Below are 25,761 nucleotides of genomic sequence, written 5' to 3'. Positions count from 1 at the left end.
GAGCAGCTGCAGTCCTCTCAGCGCGAAGGGGGGAGCTTCTCCACCAGCCCGCCCTCCTCACCGTCCTCTCCGGGGAGGCCCCGAAACACAGGCAAGCCCCAGGGCCCTTCCTCCTAAAAGTAGCACCTGCCCTGTTGCCGACCGCCCACTTCAGGCAGAAGGAAATGGCTCCCCGCTGGCCCCTGCGAGTCCGAGCCTCTGCCTGGGACCCCAGCACGTCCAGGTCTTGCGGTCTCGGGGGCCCGGCCGGGGCCACTGGCCTCCCCAACACGCAGCTCACCTGCAGACACGACGGATGGGCTTCCTCCCGTCAGGGGGTTCACCGTCCCATCAAGGAGAGAGGAACGTTCGTGGTGTGGTGAACACTGACCCTGTTCTAGGGCACGGAGCCAGGCCCCCTAACCCCGACTTGCTTGGAATCCAAACTTGGAAGACGTGGCCACAGCCGGATGGGTGGGGGCACGCTCGGCGGCCACGGTGAGAGAGGGGAAGAAAGGGAAGGCAAAGAATGTGGGATTCCAGGCGGAGGGAACAACCTACAGAAGGACGTAAAGTGACACAGAACATGGTGTTTCCATGAAAACCCAGGCTGGTCCCATGGTTTGGTCCCACCTCAAAATCCGCCACTGAGAGAGGAGACCCCTTGGATCCGGCCAGAGATGCGCCGCCTGCTATAAAGGACAGGGCTCGATGGGCCGGTGCCGTCGTCAGCCTAACCCCATTCCTGCTCCAGCGGCCGCGGGTGGAGGCAGCAGGTAGGGACCCACCGGGTCTTGGGGAGCCGCACACACAGTCTCGACAGGCCCCACCACATGCGCTGCCGGGGCGAGTGCGAAACCTCCCACAGGCCCCTCATCCCCGTCCTCCTGACCGACCAGGACTTGCCCAATGAGGTGCCAGGGCAGAGGACCCGGGGGGTTTCCAGGAATAGCTTAGCCGCATCATTTGAGGATTCTCCTATCTCTAACCCGAGTCAATACCGAGGTGCTTGGTGGTCGTCTGAAGACTACCAGAGGGACGAAAAATTTGAGTCCTTGACACACACATTCCCAGCCGAGGCCCCTGTTGTGCTTCTTGATTCAGCCCCACACTAAAGACACCAAAGTGTCCTTGTCACAGTCCATTTAGTGCCAGGGCAGGGCTCTTGGGGTTTTATTTTATTTTATTTTTGCATTTTTATATTTTTAAAAAATGATTTCACTCTGTAAAACGATCCCCGGGGATAATGCCAACGCCGGGGTAGTGATCCTCAGGGCCAGGAGGCTGGCGAGCGCCTCGTGGGGCAAGTCATGTGCATTCTGGATAAGCTTCAGTCCAATCTGAGCGGTAACGCTGCTGGCCAGGAGTTCGTTGCTAACAACCCAATAATACGTCTAAATAAGCGGCCTCTAAACAGAAACGCACCTAAGGCGAGATGCGTCCAACACAGGATGTGCGTCGACCAAGGTGCTGTGGCCGGAGACTCACAGAAGCCACCCTGGGTTTCTCCGCAGAGCAGCGGCTCGGGCCTGCAACGTCGGCATCCACGGCGACATAACAGATCCCGATCACCACGGAAGACGAGGGTGGGCTGCACAGGTTGGTCGCCACAAGGACGAGGCGAAGGCTCTGCAGCTCGAACGTGGAGGCGCCGCTCCAGCAAACGGACCCCGAATCCACGACAGTTCACATACAGCAGGTGCACGTCCCTTGTTCACGTTGTCCGGCTGGGGCTGGGGGTAGGCCGCCCGGGAACGCCCCCTGGCTCGGGTCTGCAGGAGTCCGGGTGGACGGACGCGGCACCCGCGGGCACCTGGGCAGCAGCCCCACCTGGGACGGGCTCACCGGGCTGCGCCCCCGACCTGCCCACATTCCACTGGCTCAGCTACAAGGGAGTCTGGGAAATGTCGTCTGATGAGCAGGAACAAGAAAACAGGGTCACGTCGGCCACAGGCTCTGCCACAGTTTAAGGCCTGTGACCACCCTGGCAGATCAATAATTTGCTCCCCCTTCAATTCTTCTTTAAATATTCGTTCAAAGTTTATTTTGAGGTGAATCTGTAACATGTGGGAAGGAGGAGAGGAAGAGGGCGGCCCCTTGACCTGAGCAATCTTGCCTAAACCCTTGCCAGCAGCTCTGCAGAAGGTTCCCGGCCCCTCCCAACGGCTGCCTGCAAGCCCGGCATTTCCCCAGGCCCCCGGGCAGCCCAGCTGTGAGGGGCCTGAGTGCAAGGTCACTGCGTGAGACGGGCTCCTCCCCGGATCGTCTGGAGCCAGAGCCGGCTCCTAAGGAGGACGCAGCCTCTCCTGTGCCTTGGAAGTGTTTGTAGGGGATCCCAGAGCTGCAGGACACCCGTAAGGCCTCCTGGCCCTGCAGCCCAAGCCTCGAGCCCAAGGGAACGCCACACAGACAAGTGACGTCCCACAAGAGAAGCACCACAGTGTCTTCCCTCTTGTATGGCACCTGGGGGCCAAGGGAGACCCCTGTCCTACAAACAAGCAGCTTCATGGGGTCTGGAAGGGAACCCTGACAGGAGAGCACAATGGTGACAATCGAGGGGCACCCGGGGGGCTCTGCGGTGGGGCATCAGCCTCCGGCTCAGGCCATGACCCAGGGTCCCGGGATCGAGTCCCGCATCGGGTCCCCACAGGGAGCCTGCTGCTCCCTCCACCTGGGTTGCTCCCTCTCTGTGTCTCTCATGAATAAATACATAAAACCTTTAAAATAAGAATAAGAATAGCAGCATGTTAAACTGCCAGCCCCTGCGGTTACCATATGACGTGAGCTGCTTTACTGAATTCTCGCCATGACCTGTGAGGCAGATGTTTTCACCCACATCCCGCTGACGAGGAAACTGAGGCTCAAAAGAGCTAAGTCCATGCTTGTGCAGCTGGAGAGGTTGAGTCAGGACCTTCCATGTGCCTGCATGGCCTGGATCTCTAACGCCGAGCTCTAAGGCTGGCAACACTGGTCCCTTGGTGGATGGGGACCCCTTCCTCCTGCGCCTGCACCCTCCTCCTCCTCGGCCTCGGTCTGCCCCCCAGCAGGTGGCCATATCACCTCCACTTTCAGGGCTTTCAGGGCTTTCAGGGCTCCGTGCAGCCCGAGCCCCTCCTGAGCACGCGGCAGCTCCTCCGCTGTGGAAGGGGGTGTCCCCGGGGTGCCGGGGGGCAGGGCTAACCATGCAAACCTCTCCCCATCCACCCACTTCCCTGGGCTCGGACCCCTGCCTCGGCAGCTATGGCTTCCCCGACCTCTCACAGGAACCCAAAGGTTGTGTGAGCCCCCAAACAAAAGAGCGTGCTATTGGGCCACCCTCAGCCCAGGGGTCGCCGGACGGGCGGCCAGCATTCGCTGCTTGAGCCATGCGGGGCTGCGGCCCGCTGGTCACTGCGCAAACAGCCCATGGGAGCAGCGGAGCCCCGGTAGGGAGGTGCCAGGTTGCAGTTTGGCGGCCAACTGGTCTCTCCCTTCTCAGAACCCAGGTCTTCCCCTTGTAGGGGCAGGAGGACCTGAAGGGTGTGTCAGCCCTAAACTTCTAGGGGGAGCAAACAGCCTTTGAAAGGGCGCTCCCTGGGGGACTTTCTGTGGGCGCCTCCGCCCTGTGCTGCCATCCCAGGGGCCTGTTCCCACCGGGGCAGCCCCTTGTCTAGCCTCCTTTCAATCTTTTTCTCCTTTTTGTTTTCTTCTTTTCTTTTCAGACATATATCTCCATTTGAGAGAGTGTGCGAGGGTGGTGGGGGGTTGTGGGTTGCAGGGGGAGAGGGAGGGAGAGTCTCCAGCAGACCCCCTGCTGATCAGGAGTTGGTCGCTTGACTGGCTGAGCCACACAGGCATCTCAACTTTTTGTTTTTTTTTTTTTTTCTTAAACGCGTCCTGTGGATTCGTGCGGGATGGAAGCAGTGAGACCTCCGGAAGGCTCCTCATGTAGGGCGTTTCTTCTTCACGGTCCTCCCGGGCGCTTTGGGAGAGACTGGTGGCCTAGGCCAAGCCTTCGTGGACGCGGTTAAGCCATGTAAACTCCCCAGCCTCCTCTTCTTCCCGAGGCAGGGGCTGGTTTGGCAGAGAAGGGTCAACTGGGGGCCTCAGCTGGTTCCCCAGGAGCCCAGGTCATGCTCCTACCTGGGCTTGGTTGTGTGACGATGATGTGGCTGGGAGATTTGCCAAACATGGCAGCGTTGGGGACGAGTCCCAGAGCACAAGCATTAAGGGCAGGCCCCAGGGCGCAGGGTGGAGCCCTGAGGCAGAGAACATCCACACGGCCAAGGAGAGTGCTGGGCTGAGTGCAGTCTGCTCCGGCCCGGGTCTGCCAACGGCTCCCTGGAGAACCTGTCACCACACGCCCCGGGGCCTCCCCCCTCGTCCAGGAAGCCAGCAGGCCCAGCTATCAGCAGTGGACGGACACCAACTTGACCTAAGTGCCCTTCCAGCCTTGGGATTCTCCGCTGACCTTGCCATCTGGAGCTCCACAGACACCCCTGCACCCTTTCCCTGTGTGCATGGTCCCAGGGGTGCACCCAACCTCAGATGCAGCGCCCAGGCACCCCTCTGCCCCCCCTCCCACCCCAGCCACGCTTTGGACATGGGGTCCAGGCCCTTGTGATCCCTTTACTTCAAAGGCATCCAGAGAACAGCCCTGCAGAGGGGGTCCAATGCCCCAAAGCCGCCAGGAGCCTTCCGGGGGATGAGCTTTATGGCTTCACCTCCTTGAGACCAGGAAGCTTCATCTGACTCCCATTCCAACCCCCAGACTTCCATTTTACCCGCAGCAGTCCTCACCCTTCCAGACACCACCCGGGCGTGGTGGGGGGCAGACGCGTGGCTCCCTCTGCCCTGTGGCCCCTCACCCCTCCGCAGGGAAGGTCCACCCTGCCCGTGTCTGGGACTCAAGACAAAGCCCCTTGTCGTTCCCTGTTGTCCCCGATGGCTTAGCCAGGGAAGCGGCCAGGAAGCACCGTCTAGTGCGGGGACCTGCACCCCCAGCACAGTGCTCTCAGCGGTGCCCGTGTCAGCCCCTGACGCGGCCTCCTCCGCACCCTGGCTCCTGTCTCGGGGGCGGGGCATCGCCGCGGGGCGAGGGGAAGGCCAGGCTGCGTGGACCGCGGGGCTGGGCGGGGTGCATCAAGAGGGCTTCAGCCCAATTTCTCCGTGCCCCGCCCTAAGGCAGGGGTGTCCCCGGGGGCGCCCTATGCTTGGGCTGCTTCCCTTTGTGCAAGAACAGGCTGCTGTGCAGATGAGCGGCCGTGGGGACGGCTGCTGGGCGTCCCTGGGCGTCAGTGACACTCCTGGGAAGGCGGCTCGGCCTCCCCCGCCCCAGCCCTTCCCGACGCCCACTGCGTCCTCTGCCCCCACCCCGGCTGCTGGCTCACCCGCCTCCGACCGCCCCGCCGCCCCTGCCCGGCAGCCTCCCCTCTGCTGCTGCGGGGTCCCCCCCTTGCCCCTGCTGCCGGGGACATCCTGACCCCACCGGTGCTGGGAGGACAGGCGCTCAGAGCCGAGAAGCACGAGCTCAGGCCTCGAGGTGCCTGAAGGGCGGGCCCTCCTGACCCCCGCCTGGCCACTCCCACCGCACTTCCAGCCACGTGGACGCCCGGGGACCCCAGTCATCAGACAAGGGCCGCCAGGGCTTGGGAAGGTGAAGGGGCAGTTGCCGGGGCGGAGGGGTCCTGGGGCGGATTGGGCGACCGGCTGCGCAGCCCCATCCACCGCTCCGTGGGCCCTTGGGCCTCAACCTGCCCAGGGCCAGCGAGGATGGGGTGTCTCGGGGTGCCGTGGGGTGCCGTGGGGTGCCATGGCGGCTGCGCTCCAGCCGGCGGACAAGGCCCTGCCCAGGGTCCAGCAGACCCTCGCGCTGAGCCCTGTGCTGAGCACCCGGCCTCTGCCCTTCAAGTTCATTCTTGCCCCATGGTTTCCCTCTGGTCCCTGTAGGACAAGGAACTTCATTTCGGGGTGCAGTAAGGTTGCCCCGGGGCCGTAAACACCTGTCGGTGGGCTTCCCCTGAGCCTGGAGGAGGAGAGGAGGGAAGACGGTGAGGAAGGAACAGCTCCTGGGGGCAATGTCGGGGTGGTGGTGGGGCTCGGGTCCTTGACCGGCCTGGAAGGGGGAACAGATGCCGAGGGGCGGCGAGCAGTGCAAGGGAGTAGAGTCCAGGTGGGGGTCCCGGAGGTGTCCCACCCACACCTCCAGAGCAGGTGCCCTGATGGCCGCGCCTGACCCCCCACCCCAGGCCCTGCACACGCGGCCCCCATGGCGGATGGCCCGAGCTCCGGGTCCTGGGGGGGCCCTGCACCAGGCCTCAGGGAGTCAGGGGTGGGGGGTCCACACTGGCAGGGGCAGCCCCGTGCTGACCAGCCTGACCTGCAGGAGGCAGAAGCGGCTGCGGTGAGTGGATGCGGGCGTCTAAGCAGCCAGAGGACGAGGGCGCGCAGCCCCAGCTCAGAGACCCCGGGCACCACCAGCATTCAGGCTCCAAACAACCCAAGCTCCCCGCAAGCGCCGGCCTTGGGCCCAGCCTAGGGTGCAGCTAGTAAGGAAGACCCAGCCCTGCTCCCACCCTAAAGCTCGCATTCTGGGTGGGGGCCGCGTGACCCTCTGCTGCCCCCCTGGGCTCGGGGTCGCCTCCCCTGGGGGGGGCAGGGCACTGCAGCCCTGGCCTTGGGTCCCCTTGGGGAGGCCGCAGCACCCCGCCGGTCACTCACTCTCGCTGCAGCTCATTTCGTGCCACCCTCCCCCCTCCTTTCGGTCACCATCAGGGCCGCAGGATGCACGTCCCGGAGCCGTGGTTCCAGTCGCAGCCACATGTTAGGCCGCTGGGGAGCCCACTGCTCATGCCGAGGCCGGATCTGCCCGATGGAATCAGGCCCCTGGAGTGGGAGGCCCCAAGTGGTTCCCGGGGCTGCTGGGGTCGTGAACCAACCAGTGGCGTGTGCGGTGGCCTCCGAGCAGCTGCTGGTGGAAATGACGTAGCTTCCCTGAGGATACCGGCTGCCTCCGGTTCCCTCTTCCCACACAGGGACAGGCCGGCCGTTCTAGCCCCGGGGCCTGTGCACATGGGGTCGGAGGCTGTTGGGGGTTATGGGCTAGGGGCTGAGCTCTGGGCGGGGAGGCCTGGACGCCCGAAGCCGGAGTGGGCCTTCACTCAGCGAGGTGGCCCCGAGGGGGGTCTGGTGGGACACATGTAGGGGGACGTGCAAGGTTCAGCACAGACAGGGAGGCCTGCGGGCCTGAGAAGCCCGGCCAGTGGGTGCAGGTGGCAAGCGACGGAGGTGGCGTGTGGGCGTCGGGCCCATGGCTGCACAGGCTCACAGTGACCTGGGAGCCCTGGGGAGGCCACGGTGACCACAGGTCCCGGCTCTGGGGCCGAGGACACGGGGACACTCGCCGGGGAAGGGTTAACTCTGGGGCCACTGGGTTCGGCAGTCCAAGTCTCTGGAGCTTGTGCAACTGGGGGGGAGGGGCATTTTCAAGAAAAAAGGAAAAGGATGCTCCGAGGAGGGGCCGTGGCAGAAGGGGCTGCGCAGAGCTGCCCTGGGCCCCGAGAAGCCGCTGTGGGTGGCACGCTGACGCTTGGCGACCGGACAGTAGCGCGTCCCCTCCAGATGCCCCCCAGCGCCTGTGGGCCTGCAGCCTCCGGGACCCCTCACAGGCCAGCCCGCCGTCCGTGTCAGCGGTGGGAAGTGGGGAGGCCGTGCAGCACCTGCGGTCAGCGCCCAACACCACGGCCGAGCTGCCCCGGGGCCTCCGAGCCCACTCCACCCGCCACTGCCACCACAGACGCTCCCGTGGCCCCGGACACGACAAGGCCTTGTCCCTCCGGAGCCTAAACTGCGTCAGGAGGCTGACGGGCCGGGAACCGCAGCGCCAGGCATTCGGGAAGGACATGCGCGGGGCACCCATGAGCGCAGCAGAGGCCAAGGCGCCCGGGCGGCGAGGGCAGGCCCCTGGAGGGCCATGGGGGTGGACAGACCCTGGCCCCGGCCACGTCCAGCCACCGGATGTCCTTCCTGCACCGCCAGCAGCGCAGCGCTGGGTGAGACCTGCTGTGGACCCACCTCGGGCTCCGCACGTGGACTAGGCCGCGCAGCTGGCGCTCGGACCTCTGCAGACACACGCGGGAAGCCAAGGGGGCGGCGCGGAAGGGGCTGGGGGAGGCCACGGGGGGATGCGTCCCACGAGAGAGAAGAGCAGGGCGGGGGTTTGGGTGGGGCCTTTGAGGGGCCGCGAAGCTACTGAAGGTCCACAGGCAAGGGCGGCGCAGGGTCACACCGGGGTCCAGAGCCCCTGAGTAAGAGGCGCTCACAGAAGGCGGGTCAGGGCGCCCGGGGCTCCACGGGGGAGCAGCCGCCTCTGGCCCAGGGCATGACCCCGGGGTCTGGGATCGAGTCCTGCCTTGGGCTCTGCGCAAGGAGCCTGCATCTCCCTCTGCCTGTGTCTCTGCCTCTCTCTGGGTCTCAGGAATAAATAAATAAATAAAATCTTAAAAAAAAAATGAGTTCGAGACCATTCAGTAAGAGCACAGGGCCTCTGGGGACGCAGGGTGGTGGCCAGTGTCCCCGCAGCATCAGCCGAGGCCCAGGTGAAGCCCTCCTGGCTCCACGGACCTGCCGGCGGGGGGGGGGGGGGGGGGGGGACGGGCGTCCCCGCACGCCGCACAACGTGCTCAGGTCTCAGAGCCGAGCAGCCCCGTCCCCACCGGCCGCCTCCAGGGACCCAGGCAAAGCCCTTTACTTCTCTGCGTCACGACGTCCTCACCCGGAACCTGGGCACAACCGTTCTCGCTCTAGTTGACTTGCCCTATATTTGTGAAATTCGAACAACACACGGTCCATGAGGAAATGGTTCTGGGGCGTCACCGACGGTATGACGGGGGCCCTGACCCACAGCCCAGGACCCGGGCCGCACACCCCGGCCTGACGTGGTTTCCTTTGCCCTCGCAACAGGCCTCCAGCCACTTCCCTGGGACCCACCTCCCCGGGACCCCGGGGTCCTGCTTCCTTCAACGCCTGGCCCAAGCGCCTCCTCCTCCGGGAAGACTTCCCAGCGTTTCTCTGGGCCCCAAGCTGCCCGGTATGAGCTCATCCCCCCGACGGAGCCTCTCTGAGGATCCCAGAGGCCTGTCAACTGTGCCCCAGCGACGGCCCTGCACAAGCTGCGGCGTCCTTGTCGAGGGCCACGCGGGGTGAGTGGGGGGGGGGGGGGCTGGGCTGCACAGGCAGTCGGGGAGCAGCAGCCTGGGCCCAGAGGACGCAGGAGGGCCGCGAGGTGGTGGGCAGGGGGGGGGGCAGGGCACAGAGGGCTGAGCTGTGCTGCAGCGTCTCGCGTCCTCAGGCCTGGGACGGCGGGGGCGCCTGGGACATGTGGCGGAGGAGCGACGGAGGGACAGGGGGCCTCGGGTACACGGCCGACAGGCAGCGGGGAGGCAGCAGGCACAGGGCCCACTCACTGCTCCTCCAAGAAAGGATGGCAGCTGGCGCTCGGGGGAAAGCAGGCATGCGAGGGACAGCCTCTCCCCTGTGTCAGCAGGTCGGGTGCAGCCTGAAGCCCAGGAGGGCCCCCCCAGCCCCAGCCCACCTGCAGGCCCGCGGCCACCCCCTCCCCCACCCCAGCCTGCAAACAGCCGGCAGAGTCGCTGCTGCCAGGCCCCCAGAGCAGGGAGCCAGTCTCAGACCCCAAGGTGGGCACAGTCCTCCCAGGAGGGGCGACGGCCCTTTCCCCTGGAGGCTGGAGGCCCGTCCAGTCGTTCCCTTATCAGGGGTTCTTCTGGGAGGATGTGGGCCACCAGCCACCGCACAGGTGCCCAGCCCGACGGAAACCCTGGCCCTGGGCTCGGCCGAGAGAGGAGGGGACGGGGCAGAGGGTGGGGTGTGCAGGAGCAAACCGCCGCCTTTGTGGGGGAGCGGGAGTGAGGCAGGTCTCGCCTGACGGATCCCAGACCCCTCGGCCGCCCCTGCTGACATGTGATAAATGCTTCCTGTGAAAATGTTTACCCGGGAGGAAATGGGTCATGCTTCCCCTTCCTACCGCGAGGGTGGGGAGGGGGCCCGCGCCGTCCCGTGACTCCCACAGCTGTCCGTGCTCACCGGCTCCCCTGCCTGGCCGCCCGGGGTGGGGGGACGACGGCGCACGCAGCCAGGAGCCCAAGCCTGCGGACACGCAGCCATGCACGCTGCTCACCTTGCCTCCTGTTTTTTTCCTGAATTTCTCTTAAATGAAGCTGCCATCTGGTCCTAAAGGGGTCATCAGGCCGTGGCCCCTTTCATTGCCCTGCTTGGAGGGGATGGCGTGGGTGGATCTCGCAACCTGTCACCACGGACCTTAAGTCTCGGGAGCAGAGGTGTCCACGGGCCTGGAAAAACCATTTGCTTCCAGCAGCCAGGGCCTCGGGGTCTCCGGGTCGGTCATTCGGTCATGCCGCGGTCTCTCGGGAGGCAATAGGAGATGCTGAACAGAGGGTGCGACCCGGAGCCCTCACTGGCCTCTGCCACCTGGAGCGGGTCCCCGAGCTCTGCCAGCCCAGCTCCTCCCCAGGACGTGGGCGCCATGGTGTCACGTGCCACAGTTTCCCCTGAAGGTCAGGTCAGGGAACACGTGCGCGTGCTAGTAAGTGGTAAAATGATGCATTTGGGGGGAGACTGACGCCAGGGAGCTCGGCCAAGGCTTCCTATAAAATGGTCGCCACAGCCCAGCCTGGGGACTGGGTCACCCCAACACGTCGCATTCCGTCCTGATCCACGCCCCCGCCCAGCCCGGGTGTCTCCCGGAGGCCGAGCACCCAGCGTGCGGCCGCAGTCGTACAGTCGACCCCAAGAAGCCGGCCGGCAGCACCCGGAAACCTGGCTTCCCGCAGCATCCCGGCTCAGAGCACTGCGGGCTCGGGCCCAGAATCCACGACCCAAGGCGCCTGCACCTCTGCTGCCCATTCCAGGCCCGCGATGGGCCGTGTAGACGCACAGTCAGGTACGCCCACAGCGTGACCTCCGAGAGGGGGCCTGGGCACACGGAACCTACTGGAGCCCCGGGCTCGTCGCCGCGCCTTCCAAGCCCTCACGTCTGGGTGACTCTGGAAGAGGCGGGTGGGCAAGGCCGGGCCCACAGCCAAGTCTGGGCGCAGCAGGTGTCAGTACCGAAGCACGGCCGACGATGCCCGGTGCAGAGCCACCAGCAGGCTCTCCGTACCCCGGATGGCGGGGGGAGGCCGGGGCTGCAGGCGACATCGGGGCCGGCTTTCCAGGCGGCTGAGCCCCGTCACAGAGGGATTTGGGGGCAACGAGCCGGCGAAGCCAGCAGCTCACTGCAGACTCCAGGACACGAGACTTCTGGTCACTTGGATATTGCATTTTATTTTTAAATTTTTTTAAAAAGATTTATTTATTTATGATAGACATAGAGAGAGAGAGAGAGAGAGGCAGAGACACAGGAGGAAGGAGAAGCAGGATCCACGCAGGGAGCCCAACGTGGGACTCGATCCCGGGACCCTGGACCATGAGCTGAGCCGCAGGCAGCCGCTGAGTGACCGAGCCCCCCAGGCGCCCCTCTTTCCTTCCTTCCTTCCATTTTCTTTCTTCCTCCCTTTTCTCTTTTTCTTTTTTCTTCTTTCTTCCTTTCTTCTTTCTTTCCCTTTCTTCCTCTCTTTCTCTCCTTCTGTCTGTCTGTGTGTCTGTCTTCCTTTCTTCATCATTCACTACCTTAGAGACCCAGAAGCGGCCTGCAGTGGGGGTTGGTAATGAGAGGAAGGGCAAGGGGCGGACCTGAGGCCTCCTGGAGACAACTCTCCGGCCTCGAACTACAGTCCAGCCCAGCGGCCCGGAGAGGTCTGACCCCGCGGAGACACCTCAGCCGTAATCTCTTTCCTCAAAATGGGTTTGAAATGTCTGATATGGTCCTAAATGGGCTGTTTCCTTCCAAACTTGCATGGATCTAATAAATCGTCGGATGGGTGGAATGAACGTTAGCTGGGAGCCACGTGCTAACGCGGCCCGGAAGCTTCCATACACACCAACCCGGGGGTCCTTACGAGAACCCCAAGGAATAGTTGCCCTCATCCTTCTACATCCAGGAAAGAAATGCAGACTGAATTACATGAACGCCCGGATTCTGCTTGCCAAGCTCGCGTGAGCCAATGCCCAGACTCTGCGGTGCCTCGCCGTCCCCCGCCCTGCACAGGCCTGGACACCGGGGGGCACGCAGGCCGCCCCTGCCCCCGCGTCAGTCAGCCGACGGGCATCAGCACTGTGCACCGAGGCTTCCTCCTCCAGTCACCCTCCGCCGGGGCCTCCGTTCTCTCTCGTCCCTTATCCTTGTCACCTGGGCCACTATCCCAGTGTCCTGGCCACTCCCGTCTCACCCCCGTCACGTCTGCCCTCTGTGCTAACCGGAGGAAGCAGACACAGAGCTGAACACGTAAGCCTTTCGCCTGCGAAGCCGCAGTCACTCCCGCAACCCACGGAGTCGTTTCCGACTTTAGGCCCGGGAGCCAAGGCGTCTAGCGTCTCCTCCTAGTCGGCACGTCCTGCGTTACCGCCCAGTCTCCCGGTCACCCCTGCTGTTGCGAGCCAGAGTCTCCACAACTCCGAACCACAAATTCCACGGTAGCCGTATCCCGGTGTCATCCCCTTGATTCATGCTGCCCTTTGGTTCAGGACGCCCCTCCACATCCTGCACACGCAGCTCCTGCCCCCTCCCCACGCTTCATCGGCCATATCCCCAGGGACAGCATCTCTGCGTGGGACAACGGAGGCTGCTGCAGTCACCACCATTCAGCTCCGTCCACTCCTGAGAAGCCCCAAAATTATATGCTGATTTATTGAGCCTACCATAAAGTTCCAAAATCAAATGTTAAACATTTCTGCAAAACAGGACATCCTCTAGAGGCAAGACAGCAGTTGTTTCAGCGCTCCGAGCTTAGTAAATACTCAATAAATGGGCGGAATGAATGGATGCCCCGTGGGCTAGAGGCCAGGACACCTGAATTCCAGTCTTTCTTCTACTAACTGGCCATGAGGTTTTGGGAAAATCACTCCTCCTCACTAAACCTCTCTCTGTTCATCTGTAAAATGAGGCATTTGGACCAACTCATCTTCTCTGAAGTAAATCCCTCGTAGCCCTAAAATTCTACAATTTCATGAAATTGCTAAATCCATTTATACTCTTGATGTCAAAGAAAAATGAAGGTACAGCTAATATTTATTAACTGTTCTTGTTTTCTGCTTCATTGCTCATTTCATGCATTACGGTGTATGCTTTGTGATCTATTCTGTGTTTTAGTTATCACAATAAACTTTTGAGGCAGATATTGCTATGCTTGTCTCTTCACTTTGGGGAAACTGTACTTATATTAACTTGAGAAGACTTCAGCTTCTAGTCTTGGTAGAATTACAACCACTTGAAGAAACTGGGAAATAGAGTAAAATTGTGATTCCCAAGAGAAAGAATCAATGAGCTGAGCCTTAAAATAACCTTGATTTATGCTAAGGAGGGGAGACAGAGGCCGGGGATGGAGAAGCTGAGGTGGCCAGGAGTTCAGGATAACACTTCCAGAAAGGAGAGGAGCTACCCAGCAAAAGAACATCATCTGTCTGCTGAGATACCCTCATGAGTCCGCTAAATATCAGGCCATGTGTGTATAATGCGAAATTCCACAGACCAGGCAAAAGAAATGACCAGAGAGTAGTGAGCGGAATGACCCACGGCTCTCACAAGGTATGGAAATGGTGGTGTACTCACCAGCCAAGGGGGTGAGTGAGGCCTTGGTGACGCCGGGGGCATTCAACCGAGACCCCAGAGGAGTCATCTTTGAGCAAAGCGGCTGAACCACTGTTGGACTGAAGGTTACTGTCGACTCCGCATAGCCACGCTTAAAGCCAAGACTCAAAGGGATCAAACCATTTCAGGAGTAAATGAACTGCCTGCCGAAACGAAGCCTAACTAAACGAAGATAGCAAAGTCCAAATACGTAACGAGACAGTCACACGGCATCTACCACGTAATTAAAAAATTATGAGGCACATAAAGGAGCAAGAAAATGTTCACCCATAACCAAGAGAAAAATAAGTCAATAAAAATAGACCAATAAATGACAAAGAGGAAGCACATGTATTTAAGTAACTGGACAAGACCCAACAAAGAGGCGAGAACCCAAACTCAAACCCAGGTCTCCCGACGCTTTTACATAGTATTCTTCCCAAACATGTCCTCACCAGGTTCTGGGCACCTGTGGTCCATTTATAAGGTGTTACCAAGGTACTCCCAAAGCAACTTCCCTATACTTCCCGGCTTTGCTGGAGTTAGAATCCCTCGGAAGCTTGCAGTGGTGAACACAGATAGGAACCTGTGAAGGCCGGTCTCTGATCCGGGACCAGCACGGGCCGTCTCCGTGGACACATTTCAGCAGCATTGGGATGCTGGTCTCCCCCGGCCCTCGGAATGGCACCTGCGCTGGAATTCCCCACAGCCCCCTGAGGTCCATCTCTGGCCAGGAGCTCTGCACTACGGGCTGTGGCTCACAGGAAGATGGGAAACCGTGCGTGAGCAGGGGGGGCCCATGCCCGGGAAAGCGGCCTCAACTTCAGCCTGAGCTGGCAAAACTGTAAACAAGACTAAAGGGGAACACGGCAAGTACCTGCGGCTGCGTCGGCCTGCGGGAAGGTGCAAGCACCCTCACCCCGATGCCAGGCTTCTGTTCACGTGTGCACTGCCTACAAGTGTTTGTGAGAAAATACTTTAGGGAGTAGAGACACAGGGTCACCTCCCAGGCTCCCTACAATTTACTACATAAGTTGTTCCCAAAGCAAATATCAAAGCCCTGCAATTTGCTAATTACAGGCGGGATCCTGGGCTTGTGGGCCCAATTAACCACTTGTTCCTCATTTTCTGTGTGTGACCCGCCGGCTGCACCCACAATTACCCACTTGTCTTTTAACTACCCTGAGAGCGGGCTGACTCACCTCCAATCCACTCCCACTATCACCTCCAGATGGCCTTGGGTATCTTTTTGCTTTCCAGGTGCCCCCCCCACCTCCACTCACCTATTATCTCTCTCTCGGTCTCTCTGCATCAAAGGCCGATGTCTGGTCTCCTCTCCTTGGGGCTCTTACAAGATTTCCCGGCCTTGCTCCTTGCCTCGGCTCGGAGCCCACAAGGCAGGAAGCAGCTCCTGTTGGTCTGGGCACCTTGCCTAGCTCACCCAAGGAAGCTCAGGAGGCTCTGGCCACGTTCAGCCTCTGCCCCCAGACACAGAAGAGGTAAAGAAAATTACAGCTTCTCCGGAGCCGGCCCACTGCCAAAGCTCCTGCCCACACTCTCCAGCACGGCATCCCTGGCTCCCCACCTCATCGGCCAGGGCTGGCTCCAGGGACACTCGGTGCCAAGCTTGCGGAAGGAGGTCCCAGCAGTTATTACCATGGTAGTTCTCCAGGGGACGCGCGTCAGGGAAGGAGAACGACCTCCTCATGACCTCTGCTCCCTTCGGCAGGCTACCTGGCAAGCCAACATTTCCAGCAAACTTGTTGGTTTCCTATGACCGTGGTCCCCATCCTTTTTGGGAAAATCTGATGAAAGTTCTGGACCCTCTCCAGCATGAAATGCTCAGATTCATTCATCCAGTCATTCAATCCTTCATTCATTGCATCATTCAACAAGCACGGGGCACCTACGTGCTGGGCACCGTTGTAGGGATCAAGGAAACATCCGTGGGCAAAAATAGAAATTCCCATTTTGGGGGGACCTGACCTCACATCCCAGCAGGAAAACATAGGCAATAAATAACAAGTGTAATAAGAAAGGCTTAATTTGCCAGAAAGCGAGTGCCGTGGGAGAAGAGCAACCCAGCAGGGAAGAGAGCCGTCAGCGGGGGAGAGGCCGCATCTGGGCACAGGGTGTGCCGGGCTGTGCTCCCCGAGGAGCGAACAGTCCGCGAAGAACTGAAGCAGGTGAGGGTCTGCCCGGCGGGCAAGTGGAGAAGGCGCCAGAGCCAGAGAGCACGCAGGCCAGGGCCAAGCAGGGCCGCGGGGTGGCCGGAGCCCAGGGGGGGCAGGGGCTGGGGGGACGGCGAGGAGGGTGGAGGCCACACAGGGCCGCGTGGGCCGCCAGGACTTGGACTTTGACTCCGAGGCTAATCAGGACCCATTAGCGGGTTTGAGCCAAGGGGTAATGCGAGCCGACTTCGCCTGGACGGCTGTGGTCAGGAGCAAGTGGTCCCAGTGCGAGATGATGGCGGCTGAGGCGGGTGGTGGCACAGCAGCCGGGGACACGGGGTCAGGGTGCTCCCTGGGTCGCTGCGGTGCGTGGCGTGCGCGAGAAGACGTGCGTGCACGGATTTACACTTCCCGTACTACAGTGCAGCGGGTTGTGGGTCACCTAGACCCACCCGTGATGCAGGTAAAGGGCCCTGTGAGATGATAAAGGGATGTGGGGACCCCGAGGAGGGAGGGAAAGCAGTGACCCCGGGGGAAAGGGGGCCTTTGCTGCATCTGCAAGTTCCGCCTCATTTATTTATTTATTTATTTATTTATTTATTTATTTATTTTTCCGCTTCTTTTAGAGAACACGTATAGACGATATTTAAGGTCGGACGTTAGCATCGGGCAACCTGAGTGGTGGCTCCGTGTGCAGCTATTATGATATTTTCTGTGTGTTTAAAATAAACAGGAAATAGGACTGCTCCTCTCGGGGTTTTCCCGAAAGCCTCCTGCTGGCGTTGTGGACGCCGCCAGGGGAGGTCGGCACAGTTAATTCTTTTTTTTTTGTTTTGTTTCTTGTTTTTTGAAAAATTTATTTACATCCAATTAATTAACATATAATATAGCGTATTATTAGTTTCAGAGGTAGAATTCAAGAGGTGTTGGATATAACACCCAGTGCTCATGACTTCACGCGCCCTCCTTCATGCCCATCCCCCAGTTACCCTATTTCCCCAACCCCCTCCCCTCCTGTGACCCTCAGTTTGTTTCTTATGATTAAGAGTCTCTGTTTTCATCTTCTTCATTTTTCCTTCCCTTCCCAGAGGCACAGTTGATTCTGCTGGCACTTCCAGCCATGCCATTGGGGGTGGCCTCTTGCTCACCTGCTCTCCTCCCTGGGCTCCCACGAACAGAGCACACCCGACACCCGAAGAGTCCGGAAGAGGAAGAGGACGGGGACAACCCGGAGGACTGCGCGAGGCCTCCTGCAGGAGGATCCGGGACATCGGGCAGGTTAGGACTTGCACAGGGGAGTCTCTGCAGCGGGGGGGGCTGCCTCTGAACGGGGCCCACCATGGGGCAGGCGCACGCCCTGGGGCCTACTCGGCTGTGACCCACTTTGGGGGCAGATGTCCTTTTCTGGGCACTGAGTTAGGGGTACAAGGTCAAATGGAAGGTGCATTCAGAGCCCTGAGGTCACCCCAGTGGGGCGGGTCTGTGGCAGCCACGCAGACGAGGTGGGGGGTCGTGTAGCTGGGGGGTCTCCTGGCTGAGCCTCCTCAGGAGCAGATGCCCAGCAGGCCCCCCTGCAGCTCTGCGCCAGCCACCGTCCGCCACCGCGGGCCGTGGCCGTCCTCACAATCTGCAGACCTGTCACGGAGCCTGGGGGACGGTCCCCCGCTGAAACCTGCCAGGTCACCAGTCCTGATTAGGTGCCAAGAGAACGATTTCCCAGGCCACAGCTTTAACAAGACCAGGCTTCCTAATGACTGGTTTTCTCCTAATTAAATAAAAAGAGGGGAGAGAAACCCATGATTACTCCACCTTGGAGCACCACCTTCCATTTATGTGCGTCTCTCTTCAGAGGAGCTCAAAGTCTTTGTATGTTATTGTATATTTTTCCCTTGTAACGTCCTTGAGCTTCCAGGAGTGGTTATTATGGGACCACTTTACAGCTGGGAAAGGCTGAGGCCGGCGAGCAGGGTCCAGGCACCCGCGCCGGCCGTGGTCACTGTCTTGAGGCTCTTTTTTTTTTTTTTTTAAAAGATTTTATTTATTTATTCATGAGACAGAGAGAGAGAGAGGCAGGGACCCAGGCAGAGGGAGAAGCAGGCTCCATTCAGGGAGCCCGACACAGGACTCGATCCCGGGACCCCGGGGTCACGCCCTGGGCCAAAAGCGGTGCTAAACCGATGAGCCCCCCGGGGCTACCCGTGTCTTGAGGCTCGTTTGGGGTTGAAAATCAAGTCACCCCCCCGCAGATAATCCAGGCTAAAGCAACACATAAGGAATAGTCACCTACGACGCACTTCGCGGGAGGTGTCGGCACTACGTCATCCTCGTGGCAACCCTATTAAACAGACGGGGTCGCGCCAGGCTGACCCGCGAGGACAGCGAGACGCGGGAGGCCCGGGGAGCCGCGGGGCTGCTTCGTCATCCGACTCGTAGTGGGGGCAGGAGCCAGCCAGTGCTCAGTAAGCCCTTCCCGGGGACAGACGTCGTACGTTGGTTAAGTCAGTGTAACTCTTCCAACAACCCACCCCGCTGCCGCTGTTCTAGGTATCACCACCCTGTGGCTGACGAGGCTAAGTGACTTGCCCAGGGTCACGCAGCCAGTCAGCGGCGGAGCCTGTGGGAACCCGCAAAAGCCACGCAGGTGCCACCCGCCGGCGCTTTCTCCACCTGAAGGAAAACCGTGGTTCGTGGCTTGGCCTGGAAGGCCCCGCGCGAGTCCAGGCGGCCGAGGTCCAGCCCCGGGGTGGCTCTGGGCCCTTCTCGACGTCTCTGGAAGGTGGGTGTGGGTGCTCCCTCCGTGTGCGGCTCCGAGCCAGGCTCTGGGACCGAGGGTCCCGGAGAGGCGACTGCAGCGGAAGGCGGACGCTCGGGCCTTCGGCTGGCACGATGGCACCGCGGGGGCTGTTGGCCTTGAGGGCCGTCGGCGTCCGTGGGAGGGGCCCCGGCGGGCTGTGCGTGTGCGAGGCCGGGCGCCAGCTCCCCCACACCCTAGGGAGATGAGCCCCAGACTGTCCTGGAACCCGGGCTTTGTCCCCAAGAGCACCCGGTCAGGGCCCGTGCACCCACAGGCATCCACACCCCATGGGGACGGCCCCGGGCAGGGCACCGCTTCCAACCCCTTGACGGTCCCGCCAACCTTGTCTCAATAGATCGGCCCCCCCAGCCTCAGAGCAGGAGGCCTCCAAGCTGCCACCCGGCCCCCTACCCCGACCCCCGACCCTCAGGGGAGGCCCCGGCCCGGATGCCAGGCGTCAAGTCCCCTCAGCCTCCCTTCTCCTGGCAGACTGACGCTCGGGGAGCAGACTGGCTACCGACCCCACCGCCTGCCGCTGCCCGGCTGACCCTCTGCAGCAGGTCCCGCCGCCGGGCAGCCCAGCCCTGTGGCCTGGTCACGACTTCCAGGAAGGCCCTGACTTGCCCCGACGTCCCTCCTGTGCAGAGCAGGTTTGTCCCGTGCCATGGCTGCAATGGCGGGGACAGGGACAGCAGACAGAGGGCCTGGGGAGCACAGCGGGTGCCACCTGCACGCTGGGGTGATCTGGACCCGCCTGCCCCTCGCCAGCTGTGACCTGGGCACGCAGCTGGGCACCTGCAGCCTCCCGGGTCTCCACGGCAGGGCCCGCACTCCCGATCCCAGGACGCCTGGGCTGCTGCGAGGCCAGGGCACCTGCACCCAGGAGGCCTCCAGGAAGGAGCCACCGCTTTGCTTCAACGCCCGCAGGTAGAGGCGCCTCGGGATCAGCTTTGGGGGGCTCACATCCCTCAGCCTTTGTAGGTCGCCAAATCCCTGCAGAAATGGGAAAAGACAAGGAAGAAGAAAAGAACACCCCCCCACACCGCTGACAATGAACCGCCCCCTCCCGCCCCCCCAGACGCATCTACCCCCCAAGCTTCCTGCACAGGTTCAGACGCTTCAGAAACGCAGAACCGACGCAGAGCTCGGGGGCTCCTGGGGCAACCCCCCCCCGCCCCCCCTGGGGACCTGCCAGCTCGGGCTGCTCTGGCGGGAGCTCGGGTTTCTCCCTCCCAGGGCTGAGCGGCAGCAGCTGCTCCCAGGTCATGCCCGAGACAGGTCCGCACACGCCCGTGGCCTGGGGGGCGAGGCCGGGATCTGTGGGGGGGTGGGGGTGAGGGGGAAGGCCTGTGGGGCGAGGGGAGCGGACTGAGGGGTGAGGCTGGGGAGTTGGAGGGGGACGGCCTGGGGGGTGAGGCTGGGGGGTTGGAGGAGGTCGGCCTGGGAGATGAGGCTGGGGGGTTAGAGGGGGGGCGGACTGGGGGGTGAGGCTGGGGGTTAGAGGGGGGGATGGCCTGGGGGGCGAGGCTGGGGTGTTAGGGGGGGGACGGCCTGGGGGGCGAGGATGGGGGGTTAAAGGGGGAGATGGCCTGGGTGGTGAGGCTGGGGGTGCTGGGGGCGGCCTGGGGGGCGAGGCTGGGGCCTGGAGGGGGCTGAGGGCCAGGCCAGGGGCGGGTGGCGGGGTAGGTGAGGCCGGCTTTCCCCTCCCCAACCAAAATCAAAACAAAAAGACCCGAGCTGAGGAGAAACGCTGCCTTCGGCGCCAAGTGTGAGCCCCTCTTTTGGCTTTGGTTTTGGTTTTCAGTCGTTTTGGGATTCGCTGTATATGGGATCGGAAGTTAGTTTTCGATACGCGGCTGAAAGGGCAGGACCTAACTTTGCCCTCGGAACCCCGAACCCTGCAACCTTGAAAAGCTGGTCTTCCCCCTGGATTAGTTCAGATGGGGCAGTGGGCGCCCAGGGCCCCGGGTGTGTGGTAGAAATAGAGGCACCGAGCGCCGTGAGCACCTGTGGGTCCCTCCGACTGCGTATTTTTCATAGCAAACAAACAAAAAACCCAACCCGAGGCTGGCAGCCCATTCATTCCTTCACGAGGAGGCTTCAGCCGGGATCTGTTTGTTTTCCATCAATGGAAACCAAAACCGACCCTTGCAAGATGGAGATATTTCACCAAAGAGGCCTCAGGACGTCTTCTATCCCCTCTGATGCTATTTCCACGGAAAGGCCAAGATTTCCTTCTGGTGCCTGAGACGGTAACTGCCGTTCCGCTCACTGAGCGCACGCGTGGCGCAGGGTACGGGCCTGACCCGTCATCTCGCTTGTGACGATGCTGAGAGGTTGTTTCCTTAACTTCTGCTTTACAGGGAGGATGAGCTCAGGGAGGACTTCACGGGCCTCCGCTGGGCTCTGGGAGCTGCAGGCCTGTGCTCCTTCCCAAGTCCCAGTACCCGATTCCACGGCTCTCAACGCCGGCTGCACCTTAGAACCTTCTGGAAGAGACTCTAAAATACAGACGCTCAGGCCGCGCCCCCGAGAGCCCAATGGAAGTGGTCGGCGCGCTGGCGTCCGGGTAACAGATGATTGTTTTCCTTCGTGGGTGGAGACAGAAGGGGGTTATAATAACCAGAAGGTTCTGGGTCAATCAGCTCCAACAATCGACTGGCCAGGTGAGAGAAACTCCGTAAAAGATTGATCTGACCCATGGGTGATCCCTGTTTCCTGCAAATAGACTATTTTCAGGCCCGGCCTGAGAGAGGGCCCGAGCTGGCGGCGGCGGGAGGCCAGTCGGCCAAGGACGCAGCCCGGAGCGTGGGAATCCCGAAGGGCCTAGGCTCTTCCACGTGCCATCAGTCTCTCCATTTGCCACCGAGGTCGGGAAGACACAGACTCCCCCAAGTGCTCCGTGTCAGCGTGACGCAGGGACAGGAGGACCCGGGGAAAGTCCAAGCAGTCTCATAAGTCAGAAAAGACTGACTTCTGGGACCCCTGGGGGGCTCAGCGGTTTGGCGCCTGCCTTCGGCCCAGGGCGTGATCCTGGAGACCCGGGATCGAGTCCCACGTCGGGCTCCCTGCATGGAGCCTGCTCCTCCCTCTGCCTGGGTCTCTGCCTCTCTCTCTCTGCATCTCTCATGAATAAATAAAATCTTCAAAAAAAAAAAAAAAAAGACCGACTTCTTTATGAAAACACCCAGTGATTTCCCAACACTCAGAAGAAATCCAGAGAGTCTGTTTCATTAAAAAATAAACTGTGACGGTCTGACTGCTCACGAGGCTTAACCCGCTCTCTCGCTCCTTCGCGTGAAGCTGTGAGACCCACCACCGTGTCCCGCACACACACGGAAGCGGAGAAGCCGTCTGTTTTCATTTCACCCCTGGTGACACAATTCAGGTGGTTTTGGTATTGGTTGATTTTGTAGCCGGAACAGTGATTCCCCCCAAATGTCTGCGGTGGGACCGACCCTGGGACGGGAGCGCCAGGTGGTTCTGGGCACCTCGGGCCGTCACCTACCCCCGTCGTAGACGAGCGCAGCCGTACGAAATGGACACAAGATTCTACTTAATGTAAAAATGCATGAAATCGCCTTACACGTGAAACTGCTGTGTTTCCCCTTGGCAATAGAAAGATTAACATTTCTGTACGGGGAATGGTTTTGATCTTGCCTTCCGGCTGCAGTATTTACATTCCAGTAAAGTTCATCTGGATCAGTTAGTAGTCACATGAACCAATGTGCAGCCCAAGATCATGCTCTTTTTTTTTTTTCTTTTTCTTTTTTTTAATTCAAGATCATGCTCTTAAATAAAGTCGTCATCAAAAAAAATGGGGTTGGGCGGGGGGGCGGGGGCTGCTTATCCTAATGATCTAAAGATGAAAATCTCAAAGAGGCAGAAATGTTCCTTAATGTGGATTTTTTGTCATATACTCTGGTCAAAAACCAGGAAAAAAAAGATTATTTCAGGACTAGAACAAGGCATGAACAAACTGGTTAGAGATGAGACTGAGAAAACATCTGGTCAACCCAGATACATTGTCCTGCAAAGATGAGAGACGGGTCTGTGGTTCAAAAAATTAAAATTAAAAAAATTTTTAATTGAAATTTTAATTTTATTTAAAAATTAAAAAAATTTTTTAAATAAAATTAAAAATTTTTTAAATTAAAATTTAAAAAACATTTAAAAAATTAAAATTAAAAAAATTTAAATAAAAATTAAAAAATAAATTAAAAAATAAAAAATAAAAATAAATAAATTTTAAAAAATTAAAAAATTAAAATAAATTAAAATTTAAAAAAATTTCAGTCCAGGTAAGACAAAGGGACTTCGACGTATTTCAGGAAGTCGTCGCTTCTCGCGTGAACAGTCAGGACCAGATCAGAACGGCCGACTTTGGAAAAGCAGCTAATAGCACGGTTTCCAAAGGAGGAAAGGATTTTTTTCATCTCTTTTGCTCATAATGGTGTGTACTCGGAGTTTGGGGACGGAAGCCATCTAATAAAAGACTGTTTCATTTCTATACAATGCAATGAATGTTTATCTATTTATTTTTATTTTATTTTTATTTATTTATTTATTTTTTTGCGATGAGTGTTTACTGAGCCCGCTCTCTGTACCGGGCACTGGGTGAAGCTGAAGGCCCCGGCAGTGGAGCCGCTTGCTTCCTGGAACCCTCACACCAGGCCACGTGCTTGGGAGTTCGCGGGGGGCGTCGGCGGGACCTGGGGCGCCCAGCTGCTAGACCCGGCCCGGGGAGGTGACGGCAACCTGGGGCGTCCTCGAGGTGCAGCGGGAAGTCAACGCCACAACGTTGTCACAACGCCAGTGACACATGCGCCTCCCAGCCGCCGGCCCGAGGCTCCCTGGGCCCCCGAAGCCCATGCTGACCGCGGCTCCTGCGCCTGCCACGCACACGTCTTCCTCTGCAGACAAGGACGCTCCAGGAGCCGTCAGGGTGTCATTTACTGGCTTTTTGGGGGAAAGGCGGGTCCCGGCACCACGGAATCCAGTAACCAGCTGTAGGCGAGACGGGAGTGAGTCCCACCGAGGGAAGGGGCACAGCTCGGCCGCCCCCCAGCGTCCCTGGCGTCCCCCAGCCTCCGGGCCTGGACGGCTGTACAGGTACCTGGGCGCCCCGGGCCCTGGGCCGTCTCCCGGGGTCGGCCACCCCAGCCAGGATGCTTTGGGGCTGTCCACTAGGTGGGTCACGACCTTCCAATTAGTCTGGGAGGCCCTGACACCCCCCCTCCCCTCCCCTCCCCTCCGCTCCCCTCCCCAACGCTCCTGTCCCAGGGCTCCTGTCTGATGTGGGCCCAACATGCCCTGACCGGGGTGGGGGAAGCCTTATGCTGGGACTGGAAGGCCTGGGGACCACGCCCAGTACAACCGCCGACTCCTTGTTGACCCTAGAAAAGCGGCTTTTTCCGCCCAGGCTTTTGAGTCCCCGTCTAGAAGAGGGTGAGGAGAGGCGGAGAGGGTGGGCGGCAGGGTCGTTGGGGCCTCTGATACACACTCAGGCCTCCCCCTCCCTCTCTCTCCCCACCCCCCGCCCCTGCACACACACCGCACCTCCCATCTCCCTTTTCGTTTCTTAAATAACACAAACACACCACCTCCAACACACAAACCTCAAATTACCGCCGTGAGGCCTCCCCAGACGTCGGCTCCCGAGACCGGCAGTGTGGCCCAACCACGGCAACACGACACTCCCCCCAGCTCCCACTCAATACAAAACACATGTGTCCCGGGGCCTCGCGGGACGGCCTCCCCCGCAACCAACACGGGACGGCGTGGAGCCGCAACAACCTGCCGCCGGGCCCGGGGCCGCGGGGGCGGGCTCGACGTCCTCTCAGCACCTAGTAAATCGTCTCGGCTCCGCAGAAGCCGGCCGCGCGCTCCCTTGGGTGCCGCAGACACAGCTGCAGATGCGAGTGGGAGGCAGGAAGGGAGCGGCCCAAGTTCAAGGAGAAGAGAAGGGAAGGGGGGGCGGGAGGGCCGCATTCCGACTCGGGTGAAAATCCGCCCTGGGGAGTCAGAGCCGGGGCAGTCCCCGACGCTGCGCCCGCCCTGTCCCCTCCTAGGTGGCCCCGAGAAGAATGTCCCATCTCTGCCATCTCCCTCCAGCTGTCTGGGCTTTTTCAGTACCTCTCACTTGTCCGGGGCATCTGCTCCAGCCAAAAAATAGATCTCGGGCATTCGGGATGGAAAAGGGTATTAAGTGGCAAAAGCCAGCGCCGCGCCAAGGGTGTGGGCAGCCCCGCTATCTCTGACGGCCACGTGTCCTGGATCTGCTCCGAGGGTCTTAATCTAAAACATTCTGGTCTCGGGTCCCCAGAAGTGCCCTCACACTTGTCGGACCACGTGTCCCTGCTCGGGGCTTGGAAAATACAGTCACCACGCGGACGCCCGACAGCCGGCGCCCAGCAGCCCAGTGCCGCCGCCGCGGGGGGGAAGGAGGACGGATGCTGGAGCCCATGGACCTGGGGCCGGCCGGCGCCGCCGCTTGCCCTCTGCAGCCTTTACTCTCCCGAAGCCTCGGTTCTGTCACCATCAGCTTCCCTGTAAGTCGGGGCCGTGGAAGAGCCCGGCTCACAGACGCTTAACGTCTTCCAGATGTTTCCGTCTGCGCTGTCATATGTTTGGATTTGGGTCAGGTCTGGCGTGCTGCTATTTTAAAGTGTGGAGCGGGACGCGGGGCTCGGGGTGCCACCGCCACAGCTGCGAGGACGGCACCCGAAATAGCCCGACGCTCGTAAAGGGCCCTTCTCCGTGTCCGTGCGTGGCCTCCCGGGCCCTCCTGGCTCCTCAGGGTCCAGATCCACTCCCCGGGCTGCTCCGGCACGGCCGCTGCGGCTCCCGCTGCCTCTGCTCTCGCCCCCCCCCCCCGCCCCGGGGCTCCGCCTGGGGCCCTCTCCCGTCCCCCGGGACACCCAGGGGCCACTCTGAAGCAGCCGAGTGTCTCCCCACGACCCGCTGCCGCCCTGTCGGTCCCTGGGCCTTACCCGGCCTCCGTGTCCTCTGTGAGAACCGAGGGGGCTCCTATACAGTTCCCCCATAGGAGGCTTGTCATCTCTAGGGGTTTGCCC

At 60.5% G+C, this 25,761-nt stretch overlaps 2 long non-coding RNA genes across 4 annotated transcripts; both read left to right on the top strand.

Annotated features, from left to right (window-relative positions):
* Positions 1 to 15,773: 15,773 nt before the first annotated feature.
* LOC144293617 (uncharacterized) lies at positions 15,774 to 19,269 on the top strand. The gene is made up of 4 exons (XR_013360780.1): positions 15,774 to 15,906; positions 16,980 to 17,169; positions 18,436 to 18,667; positions 19,175 to 19,269. It is a non-coding gene; the product is annotated as an uncharacterized LOC144293617 (long non-coding RNA).
* LOC144293616 (uncharacterized) lies at positions 19,259 to 23,205 on the top strand. 3 transcript variants are annotated; one of them, XR_013360778.1, is made up of 4 exons: positions 19,259 to 19,335; positions 19,508 to 19,612; positions 20,726 to 20,937; positions 21,049 to 23,205. It is a non-coding gene; the product is annotated as an uncharacterized LOC144293616 (long non-coding RNA). The 3 variants fall into 3 exon arrangements; XR_013360779.1 differs by having other exon boundaries at positions 19,265 to 19,612; positions 21,049 to 21,254; positions 21,414 to 23,205; XR_013360777.1 differs by having other exon boundaries at positions 19,265 to 19,612.
* Positions 23,206 to 25,761: the final 2,556 nt, after the last annotated feature.

This window comes from Canis aureus, chromosome 22, assembly GCF_053574225.1.
Source record: "Canis aureus isolate CA01 chromosome 22, VMU_Caureus_v.1.0, whole genome shotgun sequence".
Classification (NCBI taxonomy): domain Eukaryota; kingdom Metazoa; phylum Chordata; class Mammalia; order Carnivora; family Canidae; genus Canis; species Canis aureus.
The sequence above is the reverse complement of the archived record's forward strand: the minus strand, read 5'-3'. Positions and strand labels throughout refer to the sequence as shown.